We start from the raw sequence: 20,718 nt of genomic DNA, 5'->3' as shown, positions 1-20,718 counted from the left end.
TCTTGCTAATGTCTGCCTGTGTCTATTTGTCATTTGAAAATTGTCTTATGAAGAAGCCATTTATCTTGTCTATTTACATATAAATGATAGATACATTTGAATAATATGGTAATGTGGCTACAAGGACAGCTAGAGCTGAGCAGTTGAATATATTACATGCTACCAAAAATGGAAAGAGATTCACACATTAATGCAAATATAATTTCCTTTGTTTTATCGATGATGTTGGAATCAATAATACATTCAGCTGATGTAGAACTGGAATGTAGAATTTTTGTTTCATATTTTCCAGTATGTCTAGTTGCAACATTTCAATTAAATCTAGATTTTTTCCTTAATATATGACTAACTTATGTAATGTTTTGTAGAGAAGATACCTCAAAAGTATACTTGTCCCCTTTCCCCAAACTGGATAATTAAATTAAAAGGAAGAAAAATAATTTGACCCCTAAAATCAGTAACAGTGACAGAGAAACTAACAAAAATAACGTGAAAATATGTCCCCCAAATCATAAAGGAAAAATTAAATACATTTGTGAAGCTAAAAATGTACATAACTGATCCGATGTAATTTTCTGATTTTCTGTGGAAGTTGTCACACAAAAGCAAAGAAATTCACTGTCTTGCAGTATTTGCTAACCGATTAAGACTGACTTTTAAACAATCATTCTTTTTTTGTGTGAGTGGAATTTTCTATGGTTCCAATTCTTGTGGCTACATTCCAGGTCCTCTTAAATCAACCACATAATAGCGTGCACATATGCAGTGCTCCACGGGCAACCTTTCATTCCTAACCTCTCTGTGGGAGTGAAGACCTAGATGAACCTGTTCTCTCTTAGAGGATGAGGCAAGCTTGTGTCATGCATGGCTTCTGATTGCCCTGCCTGCCTCTTCAGTTCTCCACTCTACTCTATTTCCTCACTTTCCCATCGTTTCTAGGCCTTTCGCCTTTCCCTCTTTCTTTGTCTTTTTTATTCATCTGTCCTTTTGCTCTCTCTGGTGAAGCACTTTTTGCTGCTACAACTGTAGTTTATTTCTTTGGTGTTTGTTTATTTTTAAATACCATGTTTCAATGAATGGCTGCAATATTGGTAAGAACCTGGTGACATATATAGCAAACCCTAAAATCAGTATCAAACATTTTAATCTACAACTTCCTGAACTTAATGGTGATATTACCACATTTCAAAATTGTTAACATCAAAGTAACCTTATAAAAAATGTTGATTTTGTAGTTTCGTTTCATACATAGTACCTTTTCATGAGGGAGGGGAACGAGTAACTTAAACACAGTTGTTTTCCCTTAAACAGAAAGTTAAGCATTTTAGTTTTTTGTAAAAACATCAACACATCATGCCCATTAAAATCCTGGATATGAAGGGAAAGTAAAATAATTTAAGATTCATTAGACATTATTGGATTTTTTCCTTTGGATTAGAATTAATTAAGTGTTCAGGTGTTTTTTGAGGTACCTATGTAAGTTGAGTTCCACAAAGTGAAAGATTATTATTTATGATAGTTTATACATCGTGTAATGAATTTCTTTTCTTTGCCTGGCTGCCTTCTGTTATTCCTACCAATGACATATTAGGTTACATAAAAGCCTTCTGAGGGCCGGAATAATGAAATAAGTGTTGATAAGTTCGTGATGTTGAAGAATACTTGAGGAAATGACTTTGAAGGTCATTACTAAAGTGATTTAGTGGATGACAGGCCATTGTTAATATTTCTTAAGTACTGTGAAGAGCTCCTACAACATCTGAAATATAGGTTCTTGTCCATTTTCAAGGTGTGTGGATAGAGTGACCTGCACGCTGAAGGTTGGAAACATACTGGGGAATGTGCTACCCAGGCTGTTCATATCTCACTCTTGCAACATGTGGCCCCGTCACGTGTGCTGTGTGGATACTACCTTCCTCCAGTTGTTAAATGCGAAGGAGCACCATCGGCCGAGGCGTGGCTCACTGAGCTTCAAAAGGCATCTGGTTTCATAATGGTCTACAATATTGTTATAGCTACCTTTTTTCTGCATAGGTTTGAGACCCGGGAAAGAAATACAGAAAGTAGCGAAAATGCTCACACAATTGTTTTCCCTACTTAAACAGAAAGTTAAGCATTTTAGTTTTCATTTTTTTGCTGGAGACAAATAAGTGCCACGTTACCCTATTTATCTCCATGCTGAAAAATTCAAAACAGATTCCATAAGTGGAATGAAGAATATTCATAGTAAACATGGCTATGTAAATATATGTTACTGGTAGCTGAAGTGCATAGCTATTCTGTTCTATTTTAAATTAAATGAGAGCGAAGTATGTGTAGCAGCACTTTTCATTACACACTTAATAATTATGTATCAGAAGAAAAGCAGCAAAATCATGATATTCATTGGAGCAATCATTTTATTTCTTCCACTGTGCTGTACCAGTAAACTCATGAAAATATTCCAAACTAATGTGCAACATTATGTCAAACAAAAGTCTGTATTCCACATGAAACAAAACTGCCACTAAAAATCACATACAGTGATTTGTGTATTACCAAAAATCATCTAATTTATTTTTATATTGCTGTACATTCTACAAAGCACGTTCTCATAAATGTTATTCCATTAGATTCCCTTTTTAGTCCCTTTGAAGGATAGAAGGCATGTGATATTTGTTATCCAGTTGGTTACTGATGAGGAAAAATAATGCTCAGAGAGAATTCAAAACAGATTTACTAAAATCACTCGGATAAGTTAAGGGTAAAGGGAAGACTTTAGGCCAAGTCTTCTGTGCCTTAAAATACTTGCCGTTGCGTCTCAGCCTCAGCCTGCTGGGGTTAGTTTGATGTGATGGTCTGAGGATGTGAGATGTTAGGATATGCAACTCTCCCTGAACGTTCTATTCTGTCTTGTCACCCTGTCACACAATCTACCTAATTGTTTGGCTTCTCAGCCTCATACATCTTGATTTCTGTATCTATGAAGAATGCTTTCATTTGCATGATTTTATGACACATCTGTTCTGGAAAACTGTAGCTCTCCCTCAGCATTCTGGTTTCCAGATTAATCTCTCCTGGCGCAATTGAACATTTTTCTGCCTTTCTATGAGGAAAAAAAAAAAGCATACGTGCACATGTCCATGAATATACAAACTTTAAGTGGGGGTGATCACTGAAAAAGTGAGAGGTATTCAGGTGAAAGTCTGAAGGAGGTGAAGGAGGAAGACATGTATTCTGGGCGAGAGGCTGCCACTCAGGGTTGTGTGGGAGCAGCAGGGCCCCCGGGGCTGGAATGGAGCCACCAAGGGTGAGACACAGTCCAAAACACACTGGGGTCTGGATTGTGTCAGGCCTTGTAAGGTTGTGTTTTAATGGATTTTGCTTTAACTCAAAAATGACATGGAAAGCCACCAAAGGTGCTGGGCAGAGAAATGATCTGATCCGACTTATATTTTAATGGGATCTCTCCGGCTGCTTTCTTAAGACTAGACTGCAGGTGGGCAAGTTCTGAAACAGGGAGACCAGTCAAGTGGCTAATGCTAATACCTGAGCATGAGGTGAGGTCAGCAGCGGAGGTGGTGAAAAGTGGTTGTTTCTGGATATATTTTCAAGGTTTAGCTGGTAGCATTAGGTGCAGGATTTGAGCGATGAAGTGGAGTCAAGGGGGATGCCCAGGATTTTGGCTTGAGGCGCTACAGTCGTGGAGCTGCTACGAGGAGAGGTGGGGCAGACCTCGGGAGGAGCAGCAGGGACACCATGCCACTCAGCTTTAAATGCGCTAAGTGTGAGATGCCCGTTCCACATGCACGTGGAGATGTCACAGGCGGTTGGAAACATGAGTCTGGAATTTAGCAGAGAGATCCAAGATAGAGATTTGGAAGTTGTCTGGGTTATAGATATTATTTAATAAGGAGTTGGGATGAGATCACCAAGTATGGTAACTATTACATTGGTGGCTCTACATGAACCAGGCCTTAGGATACTCACACTCTTGTGTAGTCCCTGCCCCTTCATCTAGGTTGGGTTTGTGACTTGCTCTAACCAGTGAAACAACACGGTGGAAGTGACACTCTGCAGTTGTGGTCCTGACCGCTTCTGTGTTACACTCTTGAGCATCCTGAACGACTGGGTTAGATTCCAGTTGTCCTGCTGGAGAGATCATGTAGAGAGGGAGAGGCCCTAGACTACGTGGAGGAGAACAGAGAACCCAGAAGACAGTATGAAGTCAGGCCCTAGATGTAGGACCTCAGGCAGGCTAGCTAAGTGCCAGACACCTGATTGAGCAGGCTGTCTGGAGTCGGGGTTAGAGGGGAGCATTCCAGGTTCGTAGGTATCACATGGAGCCTAGATGAGTTGTCCTGACTATGCCTTTTCTGAATTTCAACCCAAGAATCATGAGAAATAATAATAATGGTTGATTTAAAAAAAATATGTGTTTTTTTTTTTATTTTAGAGAGAGGAGAATGGAGAGGGATAGAAACATCAATCGGCTGCTTCCTGCATGCCCCCTGAAACCTGGGCATGTGCCCTAACCAGGAATTGAACTAGCAACCTCTTGGTTCATGGGTCGAGGCTCAACCATTGAGCCACACTAGCATGCGACAGTGGTTGTTGTTTTAAGCCACTGAGTTTTGGGTTGTTGTTTTTTATGCAGCAGTTGGTAACTAGAACACCATATGAGTGAATGAACTCAGAAAATGGACTGAACACTGGGGCACTTCAACATTAAGAGTCAAAGTGATGAGGAACAACCTACTAAAGAAACGTAACAGGAAACACCAGCAAGAAAGATTACTCATGAACTCAGATGAAACCATTCCAGCCGAGACTCTGAGCCAAAGGGACTTGGGTTTCACAAGAACAGGGGTGCTCCTCCAGTGCCCAGCAGAGTGTCTGGCATATACTATGTGGTTCGCAGATACCTTTTGTATGAATGAATGAGTGACATTTGAAACAGGAAGAGCAAGAGACTAATAGTTTTACTACTTAAAGCAAACAACCTATGAAAACAGAACTACTTAATATTTTAAAATTTTTATTTTTCTACTTATCTATATTCCATCTTTAGTTTCTATGTATAGTCTTTATTTTTTCCTCTCAAAACAAATATTCTCCCAAACAGAAGGTTTAGAACAAATATGAGTTCATAGTAGTAGAGCAGGCCTTAAACATTGCCACCTTGTCCTGGCTGGTTTGGCTCAGTGGATAGAGCGTTGGCCTGCGGACTGAAGGGTCCCGAGTTCCAATTCCGGTCAAGGGCACATGCTCAGGTTGCAGGCTCGATCCTCAGTTGGAGGTGTGCAGGAGGCTGCTGATCAATGATTCTCTCTCATCATTGATGTTTCTATCTCTCTCTCTCTCTCTCCTTTCCTCTCTGAAATTAATAACAATATAAAAAACCCCACATTGCCACCTAGTTAAGTCATAGAAATTAAAGTGTCTGACCACTCTGAATATATGTACCAGTGAGACTTCTCTAATGCACGCAAAAGACATTCTCTTTGACTGAATTAATCAGAAACGTTTATTGAGAGGATAGCGTGTTGCTGACAGACCTGCTGGGAAGACTTTAAAAATGGACAGGAATAGAGTGAGGCTTGAGAGCCAAAATCATGCTGTTGGACTGTGCACTGTGCACCTGCTGCCCCCAGGAGTGTGAGCTCAGTGTCTCTCACTTGACTGGCCTGGCTGCCCATGGTGTCAAAACGGCATCTACCTTCTCCCTGCTTGGGTTGCTAGCTCCTAATGCTAAGTGAGCGTGGCTGTGTTTGGTTTGCTGACACTAGGTCACATGCCCAAGTGTTGACTGCAGGCCTCTGAGAAAGTGTCTGACTTTTTGGCTTTTGTAAAGGCAGGTGTTTCTTGCCACCCACCCAAACTCATAAAGCTGGGGATTTTCCCAGAGCGGGGAGTACATTCAGATACAGGATGCACTTCCCTCAGGTTTCCGCTCTTCCTAACCCTCTTTTCCCCCAAAGAACACCTCATAAACATCCATAAGAATAAGTCCATTATGTAGTCCCAGGTAAAGTACATTTAGAATGTGAACAGGTTTGTAGATTGTGGATTCATAGAACCATTGTTTATAATCTTTGAGAAATCATCAAGAATGAAGGCGAACAAAAAGGCTGATGATTTTTAAAGTGTGGCAGGGAACAAACCTCTGAATCTGTAGACATAGAAGCTTACTATAGAACATTAGTGAAATTCAGAAATAGATTTTCAGACATTAAAGTCTAATAATCTTTCCCTTCTAGTAAAAAACAGTGGTATTTCCTGATTTCAACAAAGCTTATGACAGGGACTCTCATGAGACCCATATGAATAGAATAAAATTGAAATTCACTTGTTCGAAGATTATTATTCTTTTAGTTTATTGCTGGCTGAACAACTTCCCCCAAAGCCTATTGATTAATGAATTGACATCAGGGTGGATAAAAGTCTATTAGGGTGTGCTGGAGGGCATTGTCCTTGACCTTGTCCTATTTGATATTATCATTAATAACTCAGATAAAGACATGGTGAAGATGTGCTTGACCTATTTGTGTGTTATAGCTGGAAGCCATAATTAATATTTGGGGTGATGGGATCAGGGGTCAAAAAAGAATCTGATGAAATGATGAGCTGAACCTACAAGGTGAATTGCTGTGGGGCTAAGTGAAATGGTCTACTGGGTCAAAACATGGTCAAAAAAGCAGCCCAACCTAATATAGGAACACAGGGTGGAGGAAAGTTAACTTAGAAACAATTCATTTGTAAAAGACTAGTAATTTCTTTGGCTCAAAGAACACGAGCAAACAGAAGTGAGCACCGAGGAGGACCAATACGATGGCAAGAGGCCCATGAACAGTGTACAGCTGCGATTTTCAACCGGTGCTGCAGGAATTTTTAAAACATGCAATACCTGGCTATTTAGTCAGGGCCACTGACTTCTTTTCCCTTGGATTGTCAAATAAAAGAAATGATAATAGCCAACAATAGCCGTTCTGTGTGAATGAATCAAAATCATACCTATTTTTTTTGTCAGATCGGCAACCTATATATTTTCTGGTGTGCTGCAGAATTTCAGTAATTAATATGTGCCAAGAGATGAAAAAGCTTGAAAATCGCTGCTGTACAACATGAAACCATTAAAGGGGCCAGGAGGCGTGTTCAGGAGAATTAAAGGCACACTGGAGAGCAGAGAAAAGGTAACGTGTCTATTCCAGACAGAATAAGAAACCCAGTGTGAGTTGTAACTTGAATTCAGTGCCTTGAAGAGCAATGAGCACCTTGTTACTGAAAGTAGAGGGTACATGGATCCACGTCAGAAATCCTGGAGGGAAGGTTTCTAACCTGTACTCTGTGCAGGGGATTGAAACGTGTAATTTAGCGATGCTATTTCAGGTAGTCCCAAGTGAAACCAGGAAGTAGGTCTAAGTTCCCTCCATTGTGCAGGTGAGACAATTCAGGCAAAGAGGTCAAATACAGTTTATTCACTCTGGACCAACGTGGGTTTGAACTGTGTGGGTCCACCTATATGCAGATTTTTTTCAATAAATACGTACAGTACTGTAAATGTATTTTCTCTTCCTTAGACTTTTTTTTAAAAGCATAGTTTATTGATTTTTAGAGAGAGAGGAAGAGAAAGAAACATCAATGTGAGAGCACACATTGATCATCTGCCTTCTGCACACCCCTGCATTAGGGATTTATCCAACAACCTGGGCATGTGCCCTGACCTGGAATAGAACCAGCAACCCCCTTCGTGCATGGGGCGATGCCCAACCAACTGAGCCACACTGGCCAGGGATTCCTGAGAATTTTTAAAATAACCTTTTATTTTCTCTAACTTACTTTGTTGTGAGAAGATAAGATATAACACAATATATGTGTTAATCGACTGTTCATTATCAGGAAGGCTTTCTGTCAACAGTAGGCTATTAGCAGGTACGTTTTTGGGGAGTGAAAGTGGTAAGCAGAATTTCAGCTGTGCCGGGGACCGGCAGCCCTAAGCCCCATGTTGTTCAAGGTCTGCTGTACTCCATGCACACCCTTCCCAGTGGTTGCATCAGATGATTTCCTGTGTCAACCTGGGAATCCAGGTAACTCCAAGTGTACATAGCAATAGACTGCCCAAAAGTTTGTAACTGTTATGTAAATGCATTCAATTTAGCATAATTTTTGGAAGCAGAAAAGTGACTTGTTATGCTCATTCACTTAATAATTCATTTTTTCATCCATTCATTTTTTTTCCTCCAGCAATATATAGGCTGTCTTCTCTGTACCAGGGGTTATCCTTAAACTCTAGAGATATAAATATATAGCCCTTATATTTAAAGGAATTGAAATCCTATGGAGGGTTGCAGTCTTAGACTTGATAATCTCTATGGTTATAAATTACTGTCACAGATCTTCCATAAGTCATGGGAGTACAACATATTTGTGTTTTAGTGAAAACAATAAGAAAACTGGATTTGACTCATGGATTTTACTCTCTGGAAGGATTTCAAAGATGTTTTCGTTTCACATGCGGAGAGGTAGTCATACAGTGTAATACTGTGATTCTGTGTTCTGAAGAATTGGGTTGTCATTCAGAACCACGTAGCGAGTGTGAACAGATGTAAAGGTTGTGGATGACTGAACGTGCAGGCAGCGTAAGATAGGAGAATGCTGAACCATAAGGAGAAGCTAAAGAAATGACAAGGAAACAAGCTAGCTTTCAATCAGTGCTCTGTTCTGAACTTCTCATTTTCTCTAATTGGTAGGATAAAGTCAATTAACTTCTTTTCTGTCCTTTTCCCTAATGGCTTTTCCTCATCTAATGAGGAATCATGGTCTCTTTCAGTCATTTTCAACTGTGCTTGTTCACTATCCTGTTGGATGAGCGTTTAGGTTTATTTTTCCTCTCTTTATATCGTTCCTATCTTCTCTATGTTCTAGTTTTATTTAATATGGTCGTCATCCTTATTAGGAAGTCCTGATCATAGTTCGGTATTTTAATTCACATGATTTATGATAGAAACACGTCAGATCTCTAACTGTTGCTATAGTAAATGTTGGATTACCCACAGAACCCCAGTTATGACAGCATTCCTCTCCTGATGATCCTTTTTTATTGAGAATACACTATGCTTTTATGAGTTTAACATTTTTTAAAATTTTTTTTTTACTTTAATTTAGAATTTTATTATTTAAACTTCTAGACGTTTAATGAGGGAGCTGGTATATGTGTTATTTGCCAAGAATAGACCCAAAAAACAAACAAACAAACTATCAGTAGAGGGAAATCACAGGGAACATAATAGTTTATAAAAAGAGAATTTCTTTAGAAAGAAAAGAACATATTTCACATATTAATTAGTTGGGTTGTTTTCTGATAGGAGTTATCTCCGTTTTTCTTAAGAAAACAATAATCTTTTAAAAACTGTCCATGTTTCAGGGGGCAGGTGGAGGAGTGATGCATTAAATGTAATAAGATTGACAATAATGATAAGTTTGGAGAATTCAGAAAAATGGTTCAGTTAAGATACTAAAGTTGTCATTTACTGAAAGTGCCCAAGATCAAGATGAAAGTGATCAATAATTTCAATTACCTTTACATTATGTTTGAGTAGGCCATTAGTAATTGGAGAAAAAGAATCATCAGCAAATTTATCTCTCAGTGAGAAAATTTACATTATTATATATCATACAAAATGGGGTGTCTGCAACTTCACCAATTTTCAGAATCAGTAATTTGATACCTGCATATCCTTATAATGACCATTTAGAATTTTCTTTAATTTCATTTTAATTATTTCTTGCATTTTAAGAATATTTATTTAACATGTTTTAGTTAAATATGCATTTTTTGCTTTTGTCGAGGGATAAGAAACCCACTTCAGTTTTAAATCATTCATTTTTGTTAATGTGATTGCTGATTTGGTGCAAGTTATGCATCATATGAATACTAGGGGCCCAGTGCATGATTAAATCATGCACGTGTAGGGTCCCCTAGGCCTAACCTGCCATCCAGGCCATATCCACTGCCCCGCAAAGCCTAGCACACTCCGCGGACACTGCTGGCCGCCTGCTCCCCGCTTTTGATGGCAGGGGGTCCGCTGGTGCCGGAGCGGACACACAGCTCCCCGCTTTCGATCGCGGGGGAGCTGGGTGTCCGCTGGTGCACCAGGCCTTTCAAAAGCCTCCGGTGGAGGCTTTTGGCCTGGTGCCAGAGTGGACAGACACCCAGCTCCCCCGCTTTCGCTTTCGATTGCAGGGGAGCTGGGTGTCTGTCTGCTGGTGCCAGAGCGGACACCCAGCTCCCTGCTTTTGATGGTCAGCGGCGGGATGTGGGCTCACTGCCCCAGAGGCCCCTTCTGTGCCGCAGCTCAGCATCCCACCGGCCCAATCAGCCCCCCCGGCCACCCCGAGTCCCGCCCCCCCGCACCTCCTGGCCAATCATGGGCATAGCGAAGGTATGGTCAATTTGCATATTACTCTATTATTAGGTAGGATAGATTCAGTTGGTTCTATGGTTTGTTATGAAAAAGAGCAGTTTTTACTTTCAATTCTTTTAGCTAATTCTTTAGGATTTTCCTCTGAATATCTAGTAAGACTTTCTTTTATTGCCACTTTTTGATTATTCGACATCATCCATTGATTCCTACAGTGGAAAACAGGAATTTAATGGACTCTTTTCTCATTCTTCCACTTTCAAACAAGCGAACCCATCCTAATCTGTCATCCTCCCAACCTCCCATCCTCTCAATATCATTATATTAAAACTTTGATTAAATCATAAATTTAATATTTGCCTTATTATGTCAATATAAATCTTGTTTGTAGTTGAGGTCTGTAGTATATTGTGATTACTTTGCTCCTTCAGTTCAACTTTCGTTTCCTTGAAATTTATGTTTCCCATTTTTTATTTCTGTCCGTAATTCAAGGCCTCCCCATGCCTCTGCCTGGTTCATCTCCCTTTACTGATTTCCTGGGATGCCCTCCACTCTCTTCTGGGCTGGGGCTCTTTTTTTTTTTTTCTCCATCTCAAGTTGTTTTATTTTATTTTATTTATTTATTTTTTTTTGGGGGGGGGTACTTTCTAATAATTTCCTGGGAAAGAGTATGTGGATGATTTTTTTTTTCTTTTGAGACATTGCATTTCTGAAAATATCTTCTATACTCATGCTTGATCGACATTTTGGCTAGTTATAGAATTCTTGGTTGGAAACAATTCCATTAGAATTTCATTGCTCTGTTGTTGTCTAGTTTCTACTATTTTTGTTTAAAATACTCCTCTTTCCAGTGTTCTGAAATTTCATGATGAAGCAAGAAATAGATCAACATGCAAGTTTATTTTCAGTGGGTGTACCTTTTCAATCTGGAAACCCATGTCTTTCCATCCTTTTTAAAAATATATAACCGTTTTTATTGAGATACAATCCACAAAGCAAAATTTACTCTTTTAAAGTGTATAATTCAGTGGGTTTTAGTATTGTCACAGAGTTTTGGGACTATCATTGCTACCTAATTTTAGAAAATTTCATGATCTTAAACAGAAGTCCCATACCCATTGCAGTCACTTCAAATTCTCTATCCTTCTAAACCTTAGCAACCACTCAGTCTACTGTATGTCTCTACAGATTTGCCTGGACGTTTCATATAAATGGAATCATTAATATGTGATTTTTCTGATAGGTTTCTTTCACTTAGCATGTTTTTAAAATTTATCCATGGTATAGCATATATTGGTACTTTATTCTTTTCCATGGTATCTATATATATAAAAGCCTAATATGCAAAGTGTCCCCTCAGGAGTTCAACCAACCTGGAGTTCGATTGCTCGCTGACCACCAGGGGGCGGCACGGAATGAAGGAAGGCCCTGGCTGGCAGCCTGCAGCCACTAGGGACCCTACCCATGCATGAATTTTGTGCACTGGACCTCTAGTGGATATATAACATTTGTTTATCCATTTATCAGTTGATCTACATTTGGGTTGTTACCAGTTGATATACATTTGTGTTGATACACCTTTGGGCTGTTGCGAATAGTGCTGCTATGAATATTTAAGTACAAGCATTACACACACACACACACACACACACACACACACACACACACACAAAAGAGTAGAAGTGCTGAGTCATCAGATAACTCTCTCTTTAAGTTTTGAGGGACTGTCAGTCTGCTTTCTAAAGTGTATGTACCGATCCAAAAAAAACACACCAAAGAAACAAAACAACAACGAAAAAATAAAGTGTATGTACCATTTTACAATCTAACCAGCAGTGTGTAGGGTTTTAGTTTTTCCACACCTTTGCCAATACTTGTTATTGTCTGTCTTTTTTATTACAGTGAGTGTTCAGTGGTTTCTCATTGTCATTTGCTTCACATTTACTTCATGACTAATCATGTTGAACATCTTTAATGTGCATATGTTCTTCTGTTCCAAAAAATTATCTTAAATTATTTTGTTATGATTCCCTCCCTTTGTTATCTCCTTTTTCTTTGGATCTTTTATTATGTAAAATTTGGAACTCCTGAATTGCTCTTCTCATTTTCTTGTGGTTTGTCTCTTATTTTCTAAGTATTTTTTGCTTTAGCTCAGTATTAAGGGACATTTTCTCAACTTTGCATTTCATCTATTAAAGTCTTTACATTTCACTATTATTAATTCTGAGATACTCTTTTGTTATAAAAATATTCCTATCTATCTATCTATCTACCTATCTATCTATCTATCTATCTTTAATCCTTGTCCGAGGACATGTTTTTATTGATTTTAGAGAGAGGGGAAGGGAGAGGGAAAGAAAGAGAGAGAACTATCTGTGAGAGAAAAACAAATCGATTGCCTCTCATACACGCCCGGACCAGGGAATTGAACCCGTGACCCTCCAGTGCATGGGATGACACTCCAGCCAACTGAGCCACATCAGCCAGGGCTCAAAATAATCCATTTTATAATATTCTTTACTTGTTTCAATGTCTTTCCTTAACTCACTGGAAATATTAATAGTCTTTTTGAGGCTTTTCTAACAGTATATTCTTTGTTTCAACCAAGTTATTATTATTTTTTCCTTTCCGTTTGCTTTGGTCTCTGTCTTTAATATTATAGGCTGTGGTCTTTTATAGCTGTGGTTCTTGGCTGTCTAGTCATACTTGAAAGTAGTGCGGTAACAACCTGATTGGGAGCTTCATGTGTGTGGAGTGACTGGTTCACCATGAATTTCACCATGAAAACTGACTAAGCCATTTTGTTGGGAAACCCTTGCTATCAGTGCCCATCTTTCCCACAGTGCAGTGACATCCCCATGAAGGTTCTTCTAAACTCCCACCTGGACGCAGAGGCCTAGCCTACAGTCTTTGGAAGTAGAATGGGGGATAGGACCCCACACAACCCTCTGTTTTAGGATGTTAATCCTTGTCCCTAACTGGTTGGGTTTTCTAATTCAGACATTCTCTGGTTTACACTTTCTGGGTTTTGGAGAGGCAGTTATCTATGTAAGCAGGTTGGGAAGAGATCTAAGTATTGAATAGTTACAGAAAAGACTTTCAACCAATCTTTCATATTTTAGATCTCTTCATCTAGACCTTATATTCATTCCCACATCCTGGTGCCACCAATCCCTGAGCCTTTTTCTGTTGTGCATGTAGAGCTGTTTCTAGGCTTTGCCCTCTGCCAGCTTAATAATCCATGTCATGTGTGTTTGTGATGCTAAACTTGCTATCTCTTTTGGAACTTGTGAATTTTGGTGAGTGGGGATTAAAGAGAGTGCAGAGTAGGTGCATGTGTTCAGGTTGCCATATTTACCTTGGAATTTCATCCATTCTTAATAAGTTTAAGGATGACAAATGCTTGAGCTTGTCATTGTGTATGCCACTGTGTGATTAGATATCTTTCCACATTAATGGTTGTGAAGCATATAAATCTCTGCTATTTATCAATTGCCAGAATTTATCAAATGTGACAAGGCTATTGGAACTGAAGATGTTTGAATTAACTGTTGCTAGATTATGGTTCCATCAGTAAACTTTCAGGCATACTAGCAATGTCCAAAATGTGAGCATGCCTTTATTAGTGTCCTGACTTGATGGAAAATATTTATGCTTGTTATGGTCTTTTAGCTGTTTTTTTTTGGTATAATTTGTTATGATGATTGTGGGATAGCAATACACTGTATAAAGGCACATCATACATTTGAGAGTATTTTAAAGCCAACAAGAACATTTTTACAATGTAAGGGTGTATATAAGGAAATAAACAATGCTGAAGTTCTGATTTTAAAACTTAAGTATTAAGAATGTTTAAATTGATCATTTTTCAGGCTCATTGTGTTTTTTTGAGTGCTTATGGAAACCTCTTTTGAGGTTTGGAAACCTTTTTTAGAAAATGAACTTAGTGTTTTACGTTAACATCAGACTTCAAGTGAGTAATTTGCTCCTTTCTCACTGGCAGATACAAGTCAAGGTACAAATCCCTAACAGATGCTCATGCCTCATTTTTATTTTATAATTCAGGGACAGAAAAAAAACACGAATTTGTCATGGCAGTTATTTGCTAAGTAAGAATTTTCCATCTTCTGGTTTTTCTCTTTTTTTTTCTTGAATATGTGATCTTCGTTTTAAAGCTTTGGATCTCAGTTATTGGCTTTCATTTCAACCATTGTCAGGGGCATTTGGAACATAAAACTGGTTATCTTTTTTCCTCCTTCTATTTCTCTATCCTTTCCCCCCCATATGTTTTTATGTGATTTTAGAGATACAGGAAACAAGAGAGAGAGAGAGAGAGAGAGAGAGAGAGAGAGAGAGAGAGAGAGAGAGAGAGAGAGAGAGAGAGAGAGAGAAAGAAACATTGATTGGTTGCTTCCCATATGTATCCCAACTGGGGATGGAACTTGCAACCTGGGTATATGCTCTGACCAGGAATCGAACCACTTGGTGCACAGGATGGTGCTCAATCAACTGAGCCATACTGGCCAGGGCTCTTAACCTTTTTTTTTTTTTTTTTAACTTGAATAAGGAAGTTAGAATCAACAAGGAAAGGCAGCATGTTGAGTATCTTAACTAGAATTTTTGGAAATATATTGAGGAAAGATATCTAATTCTAACAAGATAGAAAGTCAACAATGCTGGGGGAAAGAGGAAGCAGAGAGATATTAACAACAAAATATTTATTAGGAGAAAAGAAAGGACTAAGAATTTTTTTTATGTAATCAGATTACACCCGAGTAAAAATACCATGACCTGAGTGTTATGTTGTAAAGGGTTAAAAATCAAGATGATCACTCTCGTCTGTCTCATGCCATCTGTGTAAGATGAATAGGAAGCTGGTCTCCCTGAGGGCAGGGGCTGGGTTTCTCATCTGGTGTTTCTCATAGTACAATTAGAGGGGGAACTCTGTAAATCTTTGCCAAATTGATATAGTTATTTCCACAGAATTGATGCATCAGACATATTCTCTGTGTGTGTGTGTGAGTGATAAGTGTAGATCACTTTTCAAGATTTTTGTTAAAGCATTGTTACATATTGTGACAAACAAATCTGGGGACTATCCCCTCCTTTAAAGAAGGATGTGTTACCTAGCTACAGTAAATATGGCCACCACAGTGCTTGCAGTTGTCAGCAATCCCAGGGTCTGTCTCATCTGCGGAGACTGATTTAAAAAAAAAAAAGTATATTTTTATTGATTTCAGAGAGGAAGGGAGAGGGAGAGATAGAAACATCAATGATGAGAGAGAATCATTGATTGGCTGCCTCCTGCAGGCCCCACACTGAGGACCAAGCCCATAATGAACCATGACCTCCTGGTTTATAGGTCGATGATCAACCTCTGAGCCACGCTGGCAGGGCCAGAGACTGATTTTGAATGAGGTCAAGCCTTTCCTCAAATGTCCTGTATCTGGTCACTATGAGCTAGGGGTACAAAAGGCCTGCTCACGTCTGCCCAATGCAAGGTGGCAAGGCGTTACTGGCCTGCTTGCAGTTTGACTTTCTTTGTTCAGTCCTGCTTCCTTCTCCTTCTTTCACCCAATAAACATATTGTATCCTTCTACCTAATCAGCATATTGTACCCCAGACTCCATCTGGAGAACCCACCTTATGACACGCTGTTATAAAGATTAATTTAAAAATACAGTCTCACCCTTTAATTAACAAGGATTTGTTTTGTTTCAGGGAAGTTACTGTTAGAATATGGGGTTTTGGCCTAAGTGTCCAAGTATACCAGATATTATACCAGAAAAAAAATAGTAGAGATCAGAGTGGGAAAGAAATAATATGGTTTAGCAAGAGTTTCTAAAAAAGTTAACTTTGATAAGCAGTAATTGAATTCATAAAATTGTAGCATCCTTTTGAAGTTACTAAATTTTTGACAAAATGTCCTATTAAAATATATGAAAATATATACATAAATGTCATCTAATATTCTTACTATATATTATTAGTGAAAAAAGTTGAGTATGATTTGTTTACTATAGAAAACTATTACTATTCCCTAATATTCAGATCCCAATATCTTCAGGAAGATTGACTGATATATCCCAATCCTGATTGATATATCCCCAAAAATGTATTACCCAAGCACCTCAGAGAAAGCCAATGTTACCATGTGTTATCTTCCTTTATGGCTGAAACTCACATGCATGTTATATGCTTACTTATATGTGTAGTTAATTATATGTATGCTATATTCACATACTACATATGTTTTTTCTTAACGTTTTATACTAACAGAAGTGAATGCTACCATTATTTCAAATCAATAAATGTAGTTATGTATCAGTAATTAGCCACATTTTAAAATGCATGCACCTTTTGTATTAATATAAAAATCCCATGCTTTCATATAATTTTAAATCTTGGATAAATTTAAAATTTTTAATAAAACAAATTCAAATAATGCTGATTTTAAAAGATTTTATTAGATACTTAATTCTGGCTTTTAACATTAAAGTCCACATGTTTGATAAGTACAGACACTAAGTCAGCTTGCATCCCACCAGCTTTTCTATCATTGTGTCAAGAGTCAGGCATTGATGTGGTCACCTTCCATGTCAAGTATGGTTTCTGCTATGTTGTTCCGAATAAAAATTATTACAACTAACTTTATATGTTGATTATGATAATTACATGCCAGACCTACTAATTTATTTTTAAGTAAATATTCAGATATTTTGCCCCAAATTCTCCAGTATGATTTTCTGAAAAACAATTTTATAATTATTTCAAATCTGAGCACCAGTAACTTCTAAATTTTTCTAAGACTGACTTTCAAATGGTATATTCCACCACAGCATCAGAAAAGCACTACCCGAATTCATCCCCAACAGACGTGGTGAAATATTCTTTCTCTTGAAAACTTTTTCAGTAACCTTTTTATGGCAAATTGCACTAATTTAAAAAACACGAGCATATATTTTTAGCTCTGATTCACTAAATACATAACTAGATTTGGCATAGAAGCTTATGGTAAAGCATACCATGAGGAGCAATAATGTTGGTTTTTGCTTCTTGAAGTTTCTGGATTCATATTCAGAACATCAATTCTATATGCCAAATATGTCAAGTCCCTGGGAAAGTTATTATCTTGGCAAGTTTGCAAGTGTCTAATGATTGAGGACAAAAATAAAAGAGTTATTTTTTCCAAGGTATTTTAAATTTTCTACTCATGCCTAGCAAGTAGTTAAGCACATTTTCTTCCTCCATGAATTCAGCAAAGCCGGTAGCAAAAGGGACAAAAAAGAGTGATGATTTGATTTTTGATTAATTTTTTGTTGTTGTTATGACAGAGAAGTCAGCAATTTGACATTTGGTGATAGATCCTGAAAAAAAAATACTTTGGAATTTTTACTCCATTTTAACTTTTGGCAACACTCAGAATAAAAACTTTCATGAGTTTTGTTTTATCCCCCTCTGTGATCTGAGGTCTTTTTATTCTTTATTATTAAACTTTTTAACAATATTTGTGGATTCTTAACATGTTTTACTGCTCCTCATTTTCTAGAGCTTCAGAGCATCACACTCTGTAGGTAAAAACTTATATTAAAAAATAATGTTGGTGTGATCCTTATACTCATTGAGTTTGAGAAACATAAATTACTTTTGCCTCGTTATGTACTATATTGAAATAATGGCAAAGTATTTTTTTTAAAGCAGAGAACTTGCATAAATATGCTTATTCTTCATGTGTGTCACAAGGGTAACGGTATAAATGGTCTTTTTAATCAAGTACAACAAACAGACATTTTACATACTTCACTGTTTTGCCAGGACTTTTCTCAAAACGTTGTCATTTTATGCTCTGTGTATTCCCAAAAGCCAGAAAGATTTACATGAACTCCGCATTTGCAATATAAATTTATTTTTCAAACTATTGTTCCAATTAAAGAGTTCTTTATCTCATTTTGGAGTCTATAGTCTACAACCCTTATCCCATAAACAATCAGATATTCATAACCAAGCTTAAGAAATTAGAAGGATTTAGCATTGTAAAATATTAATAACATTACTTCTAAGACATCCCTCTGTATTTCCTTGGGGGGTTGGGGGGGACAAAAACCTCCTAAAATCATTACTACTAGGTCCAGTGATATGAACACAAGTTATAAATGTTTCATTTTAGGTAAGAAGAGGGATATTCTCATTTATTTGATTGTCATTCTTACTTCTCTTAGAGTCATCAATAAGCACCTAAATATTATATGCTTTTTATTTATTTTCATATATTTTATAACTAGGGGCCCGGTGCACGAAATTCATGCACTGGGGTTGGGGGTCCCTCAGCCCAACCTGCCCCCTCTCACATACTGGGTGCCCTCAGGGGATGTCCTACTGATGGCTTAGGCCCGCTCCCCACGCTCCTTTGTGGGAGGCAACCAGGCTGATCAGGGGAAGGCACCAGCCCCATCATCCCACTGCTGCAGCCACTACCAGTCACCACAGCCACAAAGGTGTTTTCATCAACACGGACTCCAGTCCCTTCACCAAGAAAAAATGACAACTTTCTTTAGGCATTTTCAAGATGTGTCTTTCATAGGATATGCTTTTTTTTTTTTTTTAATCCTCACCTGAGGGTATGTTCCCATTGATTTTTAGAGTGTGTGGAAGAGAGAGGGAGAGACAGAGAGAAACATCAATGTGAGAGGGACACCTTGGTTGCCTCCTGACCATGAGCCCTGACCATGGGCACCAGCCTGGGGGGCATGCAGGGACCCCTGGGCCGCACGCAGTGGTGGCCGCCGGGGGTCTCCACCCACCCCAGAGGCCAGCAGCCAGCCCCCCATCGTGTGCGCCAGGCTGGGGGCGTGGACCCAAACTGCCTCTTGGTGCTGGAGCATTCCCAAGCGGCTGGGGGCACTATGGTGACAGGGGATGTTCCCACCCCGCCCCGCCCCCAGCCCCTTGGCGCCTGCACCTATAGGCTCAAAGTGGCCAGGGGGTGTTCTGGGAACCCTGCCACTCAGGACCTAAGCAAGGGGCCTACAGGCTCAGACTGGCCTGGGTCCTGAGGTTGTTTGCTGGACCCAGCCCCTTGGCACCTGCACCCTTAGGCTCCAAGTGGCCAGGGGGCATTCTGGGACCCTGCCGCTCAGGACCTAAGCGCAGGCCTACACGCTCTGATCGGCCTGGGTCCAGAGGATGTTTATGGGACCCAGGCCGTGTTCTGGGGCCCCTGCCGCTCAGGACCTAAGCGCGGGCCTACAGGATCTGAGCGGTTTGGGTCCGGAGGATGTTTATGGGACCCAGGCCACTCAGGACCTAAGCGCAGGCCTACAGGTTCTGAGCGGCTTGGGTCTGGAGGATGTTTCCCAGACCCCAGACCTCTGCAAGTGTTTGGGTGCGGGAACATTCCCACGTCACTATGGCGATGCGGGAATGTTCCTGCCCTGCCAAGGCTCCCAGTGGCCAGGGGGCATTCTGGGGCCCTGCCGCTCAGGACCTAAGCGCGGGCCTACAGGCTCTGAGCGGCCTGGGTCCAGAGGATGTTTACGGGACCCAGGCCGCTCAGTGCCTGCATATGCAAATTAACCGCTATCTTGTTCGCTCTGATTGGCTGTGGGCATAGCGGAGGTGCGGTCAATTTTCATGTTTGTCTATTATTAGGTTAGATACTTTATCCATTGTAAGAGTTTGGAAAGAAACTGATTTTCAGTTTGTATGCCAAAAAAAAAAGGTGGGTGACAAATTAGCAAACTATAATTGTTTACCTCTTTTGTTATGATCAGGTTCCAGAATTACTATTTTCAAAATTAGGAAAACATGTACCTAAACCTCATTATAGTATAATTTATAAAGTTCTAAGCCATGCATCTGGTATGATTGGTCCCTACACGGGTCCTACTCTTACCCTTTAGAAGCAAGATTATAAAAAAAGGCTCCTCTATTCTATTTTCTAATCAGCAAAAGTTATTCCAGACTGGCCACATTTGATTCCTCTATCTTCCCTTCCCCTCATTATTGCTCCTCTCTCTCGCCTCTCTTCCATGTAAGTACTCTGCTTCTAAGTTATTTTACTCATGTTGTTTTTACCCTATAATTTCGGATCTTCCATATTTCTAGCAGGGCAAGTCAAGAAGGTGTTTTTGGAGTTAAAGTTTTCCTGCGAACTATTCCAATTCCTTTATTTTTTTTTCCCCATCACATGCTTTGACTCCAAAAAATTTTTTTACATGGCTCACTTTATAACCCTCCCTTTGCCCCCACATTCTTGAGGATGCTGGCTGATCTGAGCATTCCATTCTTTATACCCATTGGCCTTTTATTTTTCCTTTCA

General features: G+C 39.2%; 1 protein-coding gene across 2 annotated transcripts in view; it reads left to right on the top strand.

The window, feature by feature from the left end:
- Positions 1 to 20,718, top strand: part of CDK14 (cyclin dependent kinase 14) — a 513,399-nt gene that overhangs the window by 214,676 nt on the left and 278,005 nt on the right. The window lies entirely within an intron of this gene.

The sequence above is a fragment of the Eptesicus fuscus genome, chromosome 14, assembly GCF_027574615.1.
Source record: "Eptesicus fuscus isolate TK198812 chromosome 14, DD_ASM_mEF_20220401, whole genome shotgun sequence".
NCBI lineage: Eukaryota > Metazoa > Chordata > Mammalia > Chiroptera > Vespertilionidae > Eptesicus > Eptesicus fuscus.
This window is presented reverse-complemented; position numbering and strand designations above follow the sequence as displayed.